At 39.3% G+C, this 17,432-nt stretch overlaps 1 long non-coding RNA gene across 1 annotated transcript; it reads left to right on the top strand.

Moving 5' to 3' along the window:
• Positions 1 to 7,252: 7,252 nt before the first annotated feature.
• LOC120287834 lies at positions 7,253 to 9,215 on the top strand. The gene is made up of 2 exons (XR_005546099.1): positions 7,253 to 7,319; positions 8,975 to 9,215. It is a non-coding gene; the product is annotated as an uncharacterized LOC120287834 (long non-coding RNA).
• The last annotated feature ends 8,217 nt before the right edge of the window (positions 9,216 to 17,432 follow it).

The raw sequence follows: 17,432 nt of genomic DNA, 5'->3' as shown, positions 1-17,432 counted from the left end.
AATGTGGTAGCTTGGAAGTGACAGTATAAAGTATGTTGACCTCTTTTTAAATTAATTTGCAACCATGGAAGATTCCTTCCACCATGCCGTTTGTCGTCTTTCTCGACATGAACTTGATTGTTCAACCAGAGACAACAAGAGAGAATTCTTTCAGTGAACAAATTCATCACCTATTAAGATTCCATATGCCTTTTGGAATTGTATACTTGTGGATATTGAATTTTGCATTGTTCTAGCGATAATTGAATAAAAAAAGGAAGACCATCAATCATATGTTTCTTCTTACATCACCTATTAAGATTCCATATGCCTTTTGGAATCGTATGCTTGTGGATATTGAATTCTGCATTGTTCTAGAGATAATTGAATAAAATAAGGAAGACCATCAATCATATGTTTCTTCTTACCACTATGCTAGTATTAAAATGGAAATAAATGGTATGGAAACTATCGGATGGCAACATATGTCTCACGAAAACCATTAATATCTATCTTATGGCGCTCCGGTCTTTGGAAAAAGTTTTTCGATATATGACAAACAGAGAGTATACTCACAAAATCAGCCCATCTTGTATTTAAGATTAGAGAAAAAAGACTGTGAATATATATGCCGCGGAGAAATAAAGAAGAAGAAGAAGAAGAAGAAGAAGAAGATTGAAATTAAAAACGTATGCACGTCGAGAAAGGCACCGTGACTCTCTAAACCTTCACCTGGCACGTTTAGAAAGTTACCTTTTTTATTGCCTACGCCCCTCCCTAAAACCCCAACTTAGAAAGTTGCTCTATCTGTCACTATAGGGAAAAGAGGACGAGCAAGGGCGATTTGAGTAATAACGAAGAAGTCACTCTATCCATCACCAGATGCTTGGCTCCTGACATGTACAACTAGATCTATGTTTGCTCTGAGCAGAGAGGACTCAAAAAAAAAAAGGAGGAAAATGCAGTGGAGATAATGGTGGGAAAAATGTAAAAGAAGAAGAGATCAACGGAAACGGAGAGTGGCAGACTCACAGGATTGAAGACCATGAAGCCGAGGTCCAGGTCGACCCCGTTGAATGAAACGGTCTTGGCATGGCCGCCCAAGTAATCCTCCTTCTCATATACTACCACCTTCGCTCCTCCCCTCGCTGCTTCATAGGCTGCTGCGAGCCCGCTCACGCCACCCCCAATCACTCCCACTTTCATCTTCTTCCGAATCTTTTCTCAATAGATACCCTAATCTTGATTCCAAAGAAAAAGGAGGAAAAGAGACAGTTTAATGATGTCAATGCAACCTCCCGTCTAGGGTTAAGTTGAATGCAGTGATTAAGGGCCCTCGTGAAAACGCATGCAAGTGGAACGTGAGGAAAAACAAGAAAATGGATGATTTTTCGGAAAGAAATACACAATGCATAGGGAGTGCCGAAGAGGAGAAGAATGCAAGAACTTCCAGTAGACTTTCTTTCTTTCTGGGGACATGAATTCAAGAACTTCCAGTAGAGAAGAAGAATGCGCCAGAATTTTCTCTACTTTCTAGGCACATTCCCAGAGAACTTTGTCGCCAGAGAGAGCGAGAGATTAGAAGAAGACGAAAACGTTACCTTAAAAAGGTGTTGCGAGATAATAGATTGGTGCTTGCACCCCCTCAAATATCTCCTACTACTGGTTCTATCACTCCCCAGTGGCAGCTCTCATTCTTATACTCTCTCTCTCTCTCTCTCTCTCATACACAATCTATCAATTGCAAAGATAGGAAGACTAGCAATTTTAGAGAGAGAAAGAGCAAGTGCGATTCTTGATCTTACCTTATCCAGCTCAACCTGATACTGATGTAAAATGTGCAAACAAGTGCCCTATAACATAGAAATTATCAGTGTATTTGAAATTTTTTGAACTATTCGACTTAGTAGATCTCTTATATAGAGAGGTGTGCCCTCATAATAATTTGTTCTCATGCACAACTCTACATAAGCTGTTAAAATATATTGCAAGTTTGAGGTTGTCAAATAAATATAAAACATTAAAGCGTGCGAGCTCGTCTCGATAAATAAAGTCCAAGTTGGACTTTTGTGATCATCTGCGTTTCTGTGCGCTGGCCGGCCTCTCTACATTAAATGCTCTGCATGCAAAAGGGCAAGGAAGAACGGAGACAAGGAAATTAGCAGAAAGAATTTGCGTGTTTGACTTGATGGCCACACCCTGTAGCTAAAAGTAAAGTGTAAAATTCTTGGCAAAGAATTTTGTTTTCATCCTGAAAAAGTGACGATGGTAAGACCAAAGGGAAATAAATAATTGAAGGAAAGGAAGGGAGGGCCCTGTGCAAGGACGGCCATAGTTTTCCTCCCCTTATTAAATGCATGCATTCCATGAAAAACGGAGGGCGCCGTTGCTGCTGTAGAGATTTGTCATGCGAGCGCCGCTCTTGTTGAAAGATATGATTCGGGATAATAACTTAAGAGATACCGAAGTTTTATTTTAGTCAATTTAGGATTAGATCCGATACTCATGGATTAGAAAGATATCATCATTCTTTTTTTATTACTAGTCATTTGTTTTATATAATGACTCCTTTTGTACATTACAATACAGTGAATGAGAATACATAGAAAATTCCCACATCTTTTCCCTTCTTCTTCAGTTTTTGTCATGGTATCAGAGTAGACACTCTTGACCTAGCTTCCGCAACTTTCATACTTGATTGCCCACCAGATAGAATTGCCCTTTTGTTGCTGCAGGAACTCTAACCTGCAAAACAAGGTTAGCACTCCGGTGTAGGAATCAGTGTCTGAATCTCTTAAAAAACCAAACATTTTTTTTCCTTACCCTTTACACTTACCGACACCATGCCTAAAGATCCTTCATTGACGCCAGAGGAAGGAACACCAGAGGAATCCGTCATACGGCAAGAAGTTGATGTCTCGGATTTGTCTGCTGGTATTGGACCTCAAGAACAGAGGGCTTAGGCCCAACCCAACCAGGGACAACCCATCGCGGGCTAGTCCATCTAGTGGCTGCTTGTCCAGATGGCGCCTGGCCCATGGTTTTATGGGCCCACACAAATGAATCAAGGCCACGAAGTGCAGGCCCAACCCGATGGAGGCTCACCAATCGTTCCTGGGGCAGGCTCATCCATCGGGCTGGGTATGTTTTATGCGGGCCGTATGTCTAAATCGGATAATCCGGGTTCGGGGTTGAAACCCTACCCGGTTCCCCAACTTGGATTTCTTCCGTATCCGTATGTCGCCGCTAGCGGACGCCTGGAACCCAATGACCCGCTCTACACCACAATGGCCAATGGACCGAAGCTGGGACTCATTACCCAGCAACTGTTCGGCATCGACCACTACTCGAGCTAGGCATGAGAGTTCCAGCGAGCGTTGGTGACCAAAGACAAAGATGGATTTATCGACGAGACAGTCCCAATTCCATCCGACGAGCAGTAGGCATGACTATGGAGGAAATGCAACTAACTTGTCCGAACATGGATCGGAAACTGCATCACCTCCGAAGTCGCGGCCGGATTACCTTAGACGGAGGATTCGAAACGGATGTGGAAAATATAAAGGAAATGTATGGAAAATTAGATCAAGTGAGAATTTTTTCACTAACCCAGCAACTTTCAGATCTAAAACAAGGGAATCTAAGCATAGTCGTGATTTACAACAAACTCTAGGCCTTATGGAACGAATTAGAAGCGGTGGAGGAGAAATTTGAGGGACCCGACTCGACTTTGCGACAATACCAAGCGATTTGAGAAAGAGAGAAGATTACCAGATTCCTCTTGATTTTAAACGAGTCATACCTCTCGTTTCGGTCACAAATACTTACCATGGAGCCGATGTTAACACTCGGTCGGATCTATCAGCTTGCTGTGCAGGAGGAGAGCCAACGCCTTGCTATTTCTGACCTCAAAACCAGTGGTGGAATGGCGCTGGTTGTTCACAGGGACCCATCATAGAGAGGAGTCGCAAAAAGGGGGCAAGGGGACCGAAGGAACGAATTAAGGTTTTCTGCTGAAGACCCTTAAAACTTCAAGAGGGAGACGGACGGTCTAGATCCATTCGCGTGATCTGATAGCCCACGAGGGTCGTATCCACCAACTGCATCTGACGGCCTGCGCAGCCCCTTCTCGGCAGGATCTGACGGCCCACACACCTTCTCGCCCTTAACAGGATCGGACGTCCCACGAAATAGTTCTTTATTCGACGGTCCACATGGAGTGATGATGGCCCCTGTTTTTAAATCATCAATTGGAGCCACGACATCAAAGGGAAATTTCAAGGGCAAAGGTAAATTATATTGTGACTATTGCAAGCGGCCACATCATACAATTGATAACTGTTGGAAATTGCATGGAAAGCTCGAAGAAAAAGAAAAAAAGGGATTTTTCAACAGCTTTTCAGGTTATAGGTCAACGTGTTGGTAGTTCTGGTAAGCCAATTAGCTATGAATAGTATCGAGAGCTTATGAGGGCCTCCAGAAAATTGGATATGTCTGACAAGGCTGGGAGTTTCACAAGTACTTCATACTGCTTAATGAATTCAATTCCCAAGGATAGATGGATAATTGATTCAGAACTAGTGACCACATTGCCTGTGATAAAAGTTTTTTCCCAAAAACTAAAAAATTACAAATACCAGCTTCAGTACAGCTTCCAACTGGAAATATCACACCTGTCATGATGATTGGTATAGTGAATCTTAGTCCACTGATCACACTCAAGAACGTACTCTACGTTCTAGATTTCCATTTCAATCTCATATCTATCTCTCGAGTTTGTGAAGAAAATTCATGTCGAGTCCTATTTAATTATGATAGTTGCTTATTTTAGGCCCTTTTGACTGGCAAACCGATGGGCTTGTGTAGCATTTCGCAAGGGCTATATTTTTGGATGAATTTTCCCAGCAATTCCAATATTTCATGTATTGAATTAAATAATCAATCATTGTGTAACTCTGCTACCAATGATAAAAATTTCCTTGATCATCAAAGACTGGGTCATAGTGCATTCTTTCCTTGTCCTCAATGTGCCATTTGTCCCTTGGCAAAACAAACTCGTGTACCTTTTCCAAACAGTTCTTCTCGTGTGAAACATCCTTTCTCCCTAATTCATGCTGATATTTGGGGCCCTTACCACACACAACATTGTGATGGATCTCGTTTTTTCCTCACAAGTGTGGATGATTTTTCAAGAGCCACTTGGGTATTTCTCATGCAATTGAAAAACCAAGTCTTCCATTATCTGAAAACATTTTTTTCTTTATCCAAGAATCAATTTGGGAAATCTATTCAGCAGATCTGTACTAATAATGGAAAGGAATTCTTTAGTGAGTAATGCACAAGTTTTCTTTATTCAAATGGAATATTGCATGAAAGCTCATGTGTGTACACTCCACAACAAAATGGCATTGTTGAGCGTAAGCACCGCCATCTATTAGAATTGTCACGTGCTCTTAAATTTCAAGGTTCCATTCCTGAAGAATTTTGGGGAGATTGTGTTGTCACCGCTGCTTATTTGATTAATCGTATGCCAAGCTGTGTTCTTAATGGAAAAACTCCATTTGAAATGCTTTATGGAAGAAAACTAGATATTCGTCACCTAAGGGTTTTTGGTTGTTTATGTTATGTAACAACGGTGGGCCCTAAAGACAAGATGAGTCCTTGAGCTCGTAGGTGCATATTCATAGGGTATCCAAGTCTGTAAAAGGGATATAGAGTCCTTGATCCATCCACTGGAAATTTCTTTATAAGCAGGGACGTCATTTTTCATGAAAAAATATTCCCTTTTTGAGATGAACCACCATCCTCTAAGAATTTTGACAGAGCTATGGAGAAGGAATTACATGCCTTGATGGAAAATTGTACATGGGATGTTGTACCATTACCACCTCATCGCAAGCCAATTGGTTGCAAATGGGTGTATAAAATCAAATATAGGGCAGCCGGCTCTATTGAAAGATATAAGGCTCGATTAGTGGCCAAAGGCTTCACACAGAGGGAAGGATTTGGCTATCACAAAACATTTTCTCCAGTAGCAAAGGATGTCACAGTCCGCACTTTCTTATCCATTGCTGCATTTCGTGATTGCTCATTACACCAAATGGATGTCCATAATACATTTCTCCTTGAAGATTTAGATGAAGAGATTTATATGGACCTTCCACGGGGTTTACGGAGATAGGGGGAGTCCAGGGAATGTCGTCTCTGTAAATCCCTTTATGGCCTCAAATAGGCTTTGCGACAATGGTATGCCAAGTTCACCAGCGCCCTCACAGCTATAGGATTCAAACAGTCCAAGCATGATTATGCTCTTTTCTCTTGGACAAAAGGTACGTCATCTGTGACATCCTGAAATTCGACCCCGTTTCGATAAAGTGAAATGGGCATTTCGTCGACGTGCCTATGGCTCTTTTTCTCTGAGCTGATCACTCATGAGTTAACTAACCTATTGGGTGAAGCCGTTAAGGGATGTATCAGCTGTAAAATCCCTAAAAGCTACCTAATTGGTTGGATTGAGCTAAAATTACGTCTGATTGATTTTTAACCACGAAATTGAACTCGATTTCGGGAATCGAATTTTAAGCGCGTCATAATTCTTATTTTTAGGATCATGTCTCATCGCTCGTCAATTTATTGACGGGTCCGAAATTTCAATAAAGAAATTATCGGAAGAAAATTGAAGCCCGAAAGGAAATAGATTGAGAAAGAGAAAAGAAAAGAAAATAAGAATAAGTGTTATTTTTATTTTATTTTTCTCTCTCCCTCTCTCTTTCTTTCTCTCTCCTCTCTCCTCTCCCCTTCTCCTCGTGCGAATTCCCCACCGCCTATTCTCTCTCTTCCCTTTTTGACCAGTCAATGCATATCCTCTCCTCTCTCTTCTTCCTTTCCCGCACACGAAGAACCAACTTCTTCTTCTTCTCCTTCTTTTCTTCGCGTGCGAACCCGAAGCCCGGCGGCGCGCGCAGCTCGTCGTTGCCACCGTCCCCGCCGCCGCACCGCCGCCCGCACCCGCGCCGCGCCCGTGTGCTCGCCGCTCGCCATCCCGCCGTCCGTCGCTCGCACAGCGCTTTCCCGAGCGGACCCGCTGTTCGCTCTGTTCCAGCCCCGTCCGGTCATCTCCAGCCACCGCCCCCCCGCCCGGACCTCTCCCGCGTCCCTCTCGCCCTCCGCCGGCTTCCCCTCGCCCCCTAGCCGCGCAGCCCCGTCGCCCCGTGCAAAGCAAACCCGCGAGTGGGTTTCCGAATGGTTCAAGGCCGTTTTGGGCCGTTTAGGGCCTCGGATCCGTGAGTCGCTTTGGGAACAATTGTTCCTCGCGTCGCCGCCGGGATTGATCCGATTTGGTGAGTAATCTCACTAATCTCGGATTAGTTGGCTAATTATGCTTAAGGTTGGTTTAGTTTTAATTAATTATGTTTAGGTTGTTAGATTAGAATAAATTAGCAATTATTAGTCAATTGTGATGCGATTTAAATAGATTGATTGTGCAATTAACAAGTAGACGTGGTCTACTATTTATTGGAAGCATCTCGGGAATTTTCCGACCCCTAATTGGGCTTGAATTTGGCGATTCGGGCCTAAGTGGGATTATTGGCATTTAAAGATTATTTTTCGAAATTAAATTAATTATTTATTTACTTTCCGAAAATTCAACGAGAAGGCCAGAACCGGAAAATTATGCTGATGACGGTGGTGGAGTTCGTTTGTTTAATCGGGCTTTATTTTGAACTAAATTAGATTTTTAATGTTAATTATTTAATTTTCGAAATTTATTATTTATTTATTTATTTTCCGAAAATTCAATGGGATGGCCCGTGACCGGAAATTTATGCGATGATCGTGGTGAAGTCCGTTTATTTAATTGGGCGTTATTTTGAGCTAAATGGAATTTTTAATATTTATAAATTAATTATTTTCGGAAATTGAAATTGAGATGGCCGACGACCGAAATCTCGTGCCGATTGTCGTGGCGCAGTCTGTTTATTTATTTGAGCTTTGAATTGTGCCAAATTGAATTGAATGTGGAATTTAGGATATGTTCCTAAATCATTGTGGTTAATTATTTCGTTGAGAAACCATTGAATCTTGAAAGTGGTCGAGTGGGACCGTAAAGCCATTGAATCTTGCAAGTGGTCGACTGGGACCGTAAAGCCATTGAATCTTGCAAGTGGTCGAGTGGGACCGTAAAGCCATTGATTCTTGAAAGTGGTCGAGTGGGACCGTAAAGCCATTGAATCTTGAAAGTGGTCGAGTGGGACCGTAAAGCCATTGAATCTTGAAAGTGGTCGAGTGGGACCGTAAAGCCATTGAATCTTGCAAGTGGTCGAGTGGGACCGTAAAGCCATTGAATCTGAAAGTGGTCGAGTGGGACCGTAAAGCCATTGAATCTTGCAAGTGGTCGAGTGGGACCGTAAAGCCATTGAATCTTGCAAGTGGTCGAGTGGGACCGTAAAGCCATTGAATCGGAAAGTGGTCGAGTGGGACCGTAAAGCCATTGAATCTTGCAAGTGGTCGAGTGGGACCGTAAAGCCATTGAATCTTGCAAGTGGTCGAGTGGGACCGTAAAGCCATTGAATATTGAAAGTGGTCGAGTGGGACCGTAAAGCCATTAAATATTGAATGTTGCTTTGAGTGGGACTCCGAATAGCAATAGCTTGAATGACCGGGAAATGGTCGGTTGATATGTAATCGACGAGGTCGATTGATCATTGTTTTGATTTGATGTTGTGAATTGATTGACTGAATGGGAATGACCGTGAGTGGTCTTGTTGGCTTGTAATCGACTAGGTCGATTTGATCGATGCTTTGATCGGTGATACGATTGCTTGAGTGCCTATTGTGAATTGTACTGACTTGCAGGTGGGATCTGATGCTAAGGTATGTCTTCTGACCTATGCGTGTTTAGGCAGCCTTTAGTATAATGGTTTACTAATTGGGCTTAGTGGGGTAGAACTCGCTGAGACGTAGTCTCATCCCAGTTTGGGGAAAACCATTTCAGGACCCCGCTAAGGAGCTGAGGAGGAAGAGTTGGAGAATGATTTTTGTGGGAGAAGAAGACAATCTCGAGAGGGGCCGTGAGTACGGCCAAGATGGACTGAAACTTTATCTTCTTTGATATCTCCCTTTTGATGTGAATAGAGTTTAGAATAAAAAGATGTGAAGTGTTCTGGTTTGTTGTTTGTATAAAAGTTTGGTTATAAATTTCAATATGAAAAATATGGCCCTGCTTTTCTATCCAATCGTTTTATTGTCTGGGGATTTTAACTGCTTCCGCATGTGCTTAAAAATGAAAGGGTCGGCGATACATTGTCCTGGGATATCGCATTACAAAATCGACCAAATAGAAGGATGTGCACGTGCTCGAGGATCGGGGCGTGACATCATCTGTCTACTTGATGATATATGTTGATGACATACTTATAATGGGAAATGATGAACTTGCTGTGAAGAATCTTAAAGAAAATCTTCACTCCACTTTTCATATCAAAGACTTGTGGTCATTGAAGTATTTTTCTTGGTATTGAGATAGCCCGTTCAGAACAAGGTATCTCTCTTAGCCAATGAAAATATGTACTGGAAATTATATCATAAGCAGGATTATCAAGGTGCAAACCGGCAGTCATCCCTATTGAGCAAAATGTCAAGCTAACAACTGCAGATTATGATGCGGGTCTTCAGTCTACAGAAGATGATCTATTGCTGAAGGATCCATCAAGCTATCAAAGACTAGTTGGGAAACTCATCTATCTGACTATGACAAGGCCTGGCATATGTTATGCTGTTTAGACACTCAGTCCATTCATGCATAGTCCAAAGCAGTCCCATATGAATGCTGCTTTGAAAGTGGTGAAGTATTTGAAGAAATGTTCGGGACTATGAATTCTTTTATCATGCAAGTGCAATATGGAAATGACAGCCTACTGTGATGCGGATTATGTGACTTGCCCTATGAGTCGAAGATCTATCATTGGCTTTTGCATCAAACTTGGGGAATCATTGCTCTCATGGAAGATAAAGAAACAAACCACTGTATCCTTGTCATTGGCAGAAGTTGAGTATTGGTCCATGGCTAAGGCAGTTTGTGAGATTGTCTGGTTACGAGGCTTGCTTCTGGATCTTGGAGTAAAGGTTAAAGGACCGACTTTATTATTTTGTGATAATGATTATGCACTTAAACTTGCCGCAAATCCTGTGTTGCACGAGAGAACGAAGCACATAGAAGTCGACTGCCACTTTACTCGAGAGAAGATTCAAGAAGGAATAATTGAAGCAAGAGGAATCAGAACCATTGAACAACGTGTGGATATCTTTACCAAGCCTTTGTGTCAGAGGCAACATTCATATCTTCTAAGCAAGCTTGGCGTCTTGGACATATACAAGCCACCAGTGTGAGGGGGAGTGTTGAAAGATATGATTCAGGCTAATATCTCAAGAGATACTGAAGTTTTATTTTAGTCAATTTAGGATTAGATTCGATACTCATGGATTAGAAAGATATAATCATTCTTTTTTTATTACTAGTCATTTGTATTATATAATGACTCCTTTTGTACATTACAATACAGTGAATGAGAATACACAGAAAATTCCCACATCTTTTCTCTTCTTCTTCAGTTTTTGTCAACTCTTGCCATTTATTAAGTCCATTTTTTTGTCTTGTTTATTCTATAAAAAGAGAGGACATTTGAAGACAAGAAGTGCACCATGTTCCATTCGGTGGCCGAGAGAAGAGATTTTCTCATGGGAGATTTTCTTGTTACAATTACACTTGAATGATTAGCTAGATAAATTTTTGTGAGTAGAATTTATGTAAAGGGGTTAAACACTGTGTGAGTTATTAGGTATAATTGGGGGCTGGGAAACACCGAGTGAGTGTTTGGATGCTCGAGTGATTGTAATTTCCGGTATATTGCTTGGTTTCTATAGTGGAATTCCGTGCTACTCTTCCCGTGGACATAGATACCAATATTTGAATTGAATCACCAGTGTCCGATTCCCATTCCTTCCTTTCGACTAATTTTATCCGATTCGCTTGTATATAATGGAGGAGTTACAATTCCTTTCCTTTTTCTAGCTAAAAGACTATTCGATAAAATCATATAAAAATATAAATTTATTGCTACTTATTAATTAGTTTAATTAAAAATACAAATATATATTTAAAAATATTTGTTATTTTTAATTTTGGAGAGTATAGTTAAAATATAAAATATAGGTAATTATCTACCTTAAAACTACATTATATTTTTTTCATTAAATATGAGTTTTTATAGTTATTGAATAAAATGATTAACAGAAAATATATAATTGATCAATATTAATTATTTAGCTATTATAAATTGCATTGTATAGATTTTAAGTTTTACTTTATTCAATTATAAGTACTAGTTAAGGTTTGTGATTTGTAATGTGTGTTGGGGTTTACAAAACATTCATAGGTGAAATAAACATAAACACAATTGAAGCAAAGTTAAAGTTAACTATAAGAGTATCTCTAAAGGTGTTGTTTGTGCGTTTTAATAAAAAAATAATAATAACAAAGGGAGTTAAATAGATTACCTCTCGTGATGTGCTTTAAATGACTTGATTATGATGTTTTGAGCCCCACAAATGTTAGATCTCTAGTTCAGACACATCACTAATTGCACATCAAACGAAGAAAGAACTTGGAATAATAACTATTAAAATTGTGCTAGCAATTCGTGGAGATTATTTGCCGCACTCTTGATATTTTAGTCCCTTTTTCTCTCGCGCACATTATCTTCTTTTTTCTTCTATTATTGTTCATCAGCAACAGTTGCTAGGCGCCCCTATTTTATGTGCCATCAGCAATAGTTGCTCATCGCAGCACAAAATGTGCACGTTCGGCAGTGCACGTTGAGCACAAGGCACAACGTCGTCGGCAACGGTTACTGACCGTTTGCATGGTCAGCAAGCGTTGTTGACCATGCAATTTTTTTTTAAAGTTTCAATTAAAATTAAAATGACTGTGTGCACTTTTAATTAATTAATTAATTAATTAACTCCATTTTTATATAAATTCTACAATAAAAAAAAAAATAAAAAAGGGCAGATAAAATTTAAAATAAGAACCCGAAGTGGAGCTATTTTCTCAAAAACAAAATGCTCAAAGTGGATATTATTTCAAATAAAAGCCTGAAGTGATCAAATCATCTCAAATAAAAGTATGAAGTGGTCAAATCGTCTCAAATGAGAGCCCGAGCTTGCTGGCCACCGAAACCTTTGATTAATTTTTTTTGGTCAAACCTTTGATTAATTGGCGAGCATGTGATTGTTCAGGTTAATTGGAGAAGGGCATTTTAGTCAAAAAAATTTAAAGGTATAAAATTGAACTCTTAAAAACAAAAATAAAAAACAAAACCCAAATTGTATTAATATTTCCCTTCCCCCACGCTCTCTGCTTCTGCTCTTGCTCGTTCTTCTCCAAAAATTCTAGGTCAAATATTGAAATCCCTATAACCAAAATCCCCGCAATTACTTCGCTTCTTTCCTTCTCATATGTGATCCGTCGTTTCTTCTATTCTTTGGTTTCTATGTTTGCTTCGTTTCTTTGTTTTTGACTAATTTTTCGTTTGAGACGAAAATCATAGTCTACCACGTCTCTTCCCATTGAAACTTCGTTTATATAGGTTTCTTCGTTTTCGTGTGTTCGTTTGCTACGTTTCTTCATGTAGTTGATTCTTTGTTCATCCAAGAGGGGGCCTTTGCAACTCGTTGAAGCGAAATGTCGACAAAGTGTGGACACGTCATGGAATGCCAAACTGACGGCAGCGATGACGATGATGGTAAGAGGAATATTTTTATTTTATGGCGTTGATTTGGCTGCTTTAATCGGACGTCAAGGTGCGTTTTTTTGTGAATGGATGAGTATAAGTTGCATTTTCTATTGGCAAGTGGTATACTGTGCTGTTTCTAATTGGTATTGTTGAACGTGCTAGTGGTGGTCCCTATTTTGCAATTCTTTAATGCTTTTATTTTGTTTTCTGTGATGTATGTTTTATCGTTTGGGGCCAATTTACTTATTTGTGTTTTGTTTTATATTTCATGAAGGCTGCCCATCCACTTTTTCTATTTGTGTTTTTAATTCTTTTTCATGCCTTTTTCGCCAAGTACAAACACTTATGGGACCAACTCTCCAACCTATATGGTTTCAAGTGAATTAGAATTTTAATTCTTTGCCACTTCAAAAGAAATTTTGAAGTGGCAAACAAGTCTTACGTGTTGCAATTATTTCTGTTTTTGTTATGTTTTTTCTAGTGCTCAATAACATATTGACGTTATATTTGTTTTCATTTTGCATCGGGTGAGGGATGTGAAGCAGTGAATCTTTATGATAATAGCTATGTTGAAGTTACTAAGGGTGCTCAAGATCATGGATTTGCCATTATCGATCTTGATGAATTATACAAAAGACATGTAAGATGTGCCGAGGGTAATAGATCGATGGGGAGGGATATGGAGGTTGGAGATAGCAGCATGTATGTAGATGTGCCAACTAATAATATAGATTTTTTGAATACGAATAGCCAAAATGAGTATGCACATCCTAAGTTCAATTTTAAGGTTGATATGGAGAATCTCGTTTTCAAGTTGGGGATGAGTTTTGGTAATGCTGAAGAGTTTAAAGAAGCCATTAGAAACCATGCTATTTAAAAATGAGAGACAAGTGAGGTTTGTTAAGAATGCACGAAATAGGTTGAGGGCAATGTGTTGAGAGGGTCGTGGTTGGCTCATTTATGCTTCCAAAGTGCAGAGAGAGCATACTTTACAAGTCAAAATCTTCAAACCTGTACATATATGTAATAGAACTCTACATGTTCCTCAAGTTAGGACTGAATGGCTAGCAAGCAAGTATTGTGATAGATTGAGAAACAATCCTACATGGCCAAGTTCTTTGATGAAGAAAATAATGGAGTCTAAGAATATTTTGAAGCTATTGAGACAATGATCTATAGAGCTAGAGCTACAGCAGTGAGTATGATCACAGTAATGGATTACCATGACTATTCACTTGCAGATTCCACCCATGAACCCTCCTAAGGTTCTAAATTGGGTGATCGGGGTTTTAGATTGTGGTTGTGTGTGTAGTGTCATGCTAAAGCTTGTAAAGATGCATTTAAATTTAGACATCCAGCACTTCAATATAAATCATCATATATTCATACATCCTTACACCACTTACAAAACAAAGGGTTTACAAGCATGTCTCCCCTTATAACTCCCACCTACAAGACCATTTAACATGAGATTAGCGATTAACATGATTTTCCATGTGACTTTGACATGTAGGCGATCCTACACAAGACACGTTAGTTAAAGCACAACAACCATTTTAAAAGGCTTCAAGTCCTCTTAATCTAGTAACCAGTCCCCAGTGGAGTCGCCAAGCCTGTCGCGACCCGATCTCGCCACCCCTTGATCCCTCACCATCAAGAGGAGAGAAAAGGGGGAAATGTTGGATCACAAGAGTTCCCTCATGGCTCGCATTCCAAAAGACGTCATCATCTCATCTTTCAGATTTCAAGCCTTTCGTGAGTTCCATTCATGAGATTGCAAACTCCCCCAAGCTTGTACCCCGCATGACAGAGGAGTGTTGCGATCCATATCCACATGGGCGACACACTTTGAGAGAAGAGATCGGGTGTGGATATTGGATTTAAGGGTACCTTTACCATGGTAGCCCTCTTGACAATATGCTTCACTCATAAGGATGTCATCACTTCATCCTTTCGTGCTTTATCCATCTTCGGGATTCTAATCTAAACCTAATCTAGAAACCTATAATTAGATGCATACAATGGAAAGAAATAAACATAAATATCAAAACAATAAAAAACATGACATCATGTCAAGATCAATCATTTAAAGAAAGTTCAATACGAAAGTCAAATTTTCATGCGAGGGTCCCATTAAGACACCTACCCAATCCATTTTTGTGACTTATAGCAATTTTTGATCAATTGTGTTCTCACATGGCCAATAACGCTTGTAAGTCTCATAATCAAGCAATTTATGTGTTCTCAGGGTTTTACCTCGATATCATACATCAACCCTATCATTCATCTAAAAGTCACATGCATTGCAAAAATGTAAACATGCATACAGATCTTTTGTACCTTATTTCTCAACCAATCAAGCAAGAGAGTGAACTGTCGGTAGGTCATTTATTACAAAGAGCATATGCCAATCTTAAACACAGGCAATTTCTGATGCATGACATGATTATATGTATGAGTTCAAAAACATATAGAGCACAATCAATTGCCAAGGCTAGCCTGGGGCTCGCGTAAATGCACTCATAAGTGTCACAGGCATTTTGAATAAAGTCCAAATCATGATTTTTCCTTAAGCCAAATCGAGCTTTAGAAAATAATTTCTTAGAAATTGTTTTTGAAAAACATCACATGTACCAAAGTATTTTTTGAAAGATGCAATTTTGAAAAGGCCAATTGTTTAACAAAAAAGATCAAAGCATTTATAACAATTTCCATGAAGATGACATGGCCTAATTTCATGTACAAACTAACCTAAAAGGTATAACTAAATAATCACAATCATGTTTATATCAGGAAATTTCAGAATAAGCGTGTAAGGACAACAAAGTTGGGATTTCACCCAAAAAACAAAAAGACAACAAAGTTGGGCAATACCTAGTGCTAATTTGGCAATGAAAAACGTCCCTAACAATATGACATGATGATGAACAACTTTCATGAATAAAGTTTCTTTAAACAATCTACACATGATTTTACAAAAATCAAACAATAAGCAATAACACATCAGAAATTTGTCAAAATAACAAGACATTTAGCTAATGGCACGAGGATTTGTCCTATTGAAACATGTCTAAAAATCATCAAATTTACATACAACATTGCCAACATTATGACAAGCAAGTTTCATTAAAAGGCTGAGTGGAGATTCCAAAAAGAAAAAAAATGGAACAAAAATATCAAAGATTTGTCCAAACAGGGGTTAGAACAGGGGTTTGAATTTGATCCATCGTCCATATTTCGATCTAGTTTTAAGAAAATGGAAAAGTGGTCTAAACGATGAGCAATATACGTGAAATCAGCAGTATCGGAAACCTCTAAGTGTGCCTTACATCCTCCTAGAAGAGCTCGAGTTTAAACTAGGTTAATTTGGTATCTTAAGATCGAGATCTCTAAAAGTATGCGCATCAATAACTAAGGAAACAAAACATAAGCATTTATTAAAAAACCTCAAAATCATTCAAAGAATGCACACACGCCATGAAGAAATCACATAGGACTTATGATTGGATGTGAAGGAAAGCTTAGATAGTAATCTAATCCTAAGTTGACATACAAAATGTCATACAATTTAAATAACATTATGAAATAATTCATGATTGCTAATGGTATGCTTGGGAATCCTAAGTGTGAAGAACAATTTTTTGAGACAAATTTAATGTGCAAGATGATACTGAAAGGACATGACCTAAACATATATACAAACCTTGCAACATGCGGTTCAATCATCAAGAAGGCGTGATCGTAAGATTTGGTCTCTAGATGACTCAAACAAGCATGTGAATGTGCACATATTACAAGGTTTCATTTCAATATTAAATTTACAAAACGAGCATGATTTTTGCCATCCTCAAAACATACATAAATCCTACTAAAAATCTCACATATGGACCATGCGATGATGAAGATTTCTCGTTAAGAGTTCGAAACTCAATTAAGATCATATGAGTCGTGGAAAAAATGAAAAAAATGACAAACTATATGCCCAACTCATGTTGTTGCAATGCCTTTTACTCTAATGCATGCAATTGACTTACTTTGCCGACATAAAGATCTTGCAAAACATGCATCAACTAAACATATGTATCATGTATTTCAACTTTCATGAAGGATTTGAGACCAAATATATAACATCCTCAATTCTAACCCCATAAGGATCGGTCATAAGGTCCTAAAAGGATCAATCATGGGCCATTGGCCATGGATCGATCAATTTGATTTGCAAGGAATCACGAATCGGTTGGTGACCGATCGACCGGTCATGATCCGACTGATCAACCGATCACGAATTGGTCGAGGTGTCGACAGTGAGTTTTTTACTAACCATACTCATGGTGATGCGGAAGCATCCAACGTAGCTCCATGGACCAACTCAGAACCATCGATGCTTATCCAAGGCAATAAAGAAGTTGGGCATTATGTGCTTCGATGGATCATTTTGAATGAATAATGTTAATTACTTTGTGGTATATCAATAGGTATCATTGGGAGGCCATTTTAGATGTCCTGTATGACCAATTGAAGAAGCTTCAGAAGGATTATTTTCTGGTCAAGGGAAGAGCTCGAATTTTGGGAAGGCTAGAGGTTCACGGAAAGCTAACGGTTCGAGAATGTGGAAGGCCGAAGATTAAATGGCATTTAGTTCCCGTGATAGTAAAGGCT

This window comes from Eucalyptus grandis, chromosome 8, assembly GCF_016545825.1.
Source record: "Eucalyptus grandis isolate ANBG69807.140 chromosome 8, ASM1654582v1, whole genome shotgun sequence".
Taxonomy (NCBI): domain Eukaryota; kingdom Viridiplantae; phylum Streptophyta; class Magnoliopsida; order Myrtales; family Myrtaceae; genus Eucalyptus; species Eucalyptus grandis.
Note: the sequence above shows the minus strand (reverse complement) of the source record. Positions and strands in the feature narration are given on the sequence as shown.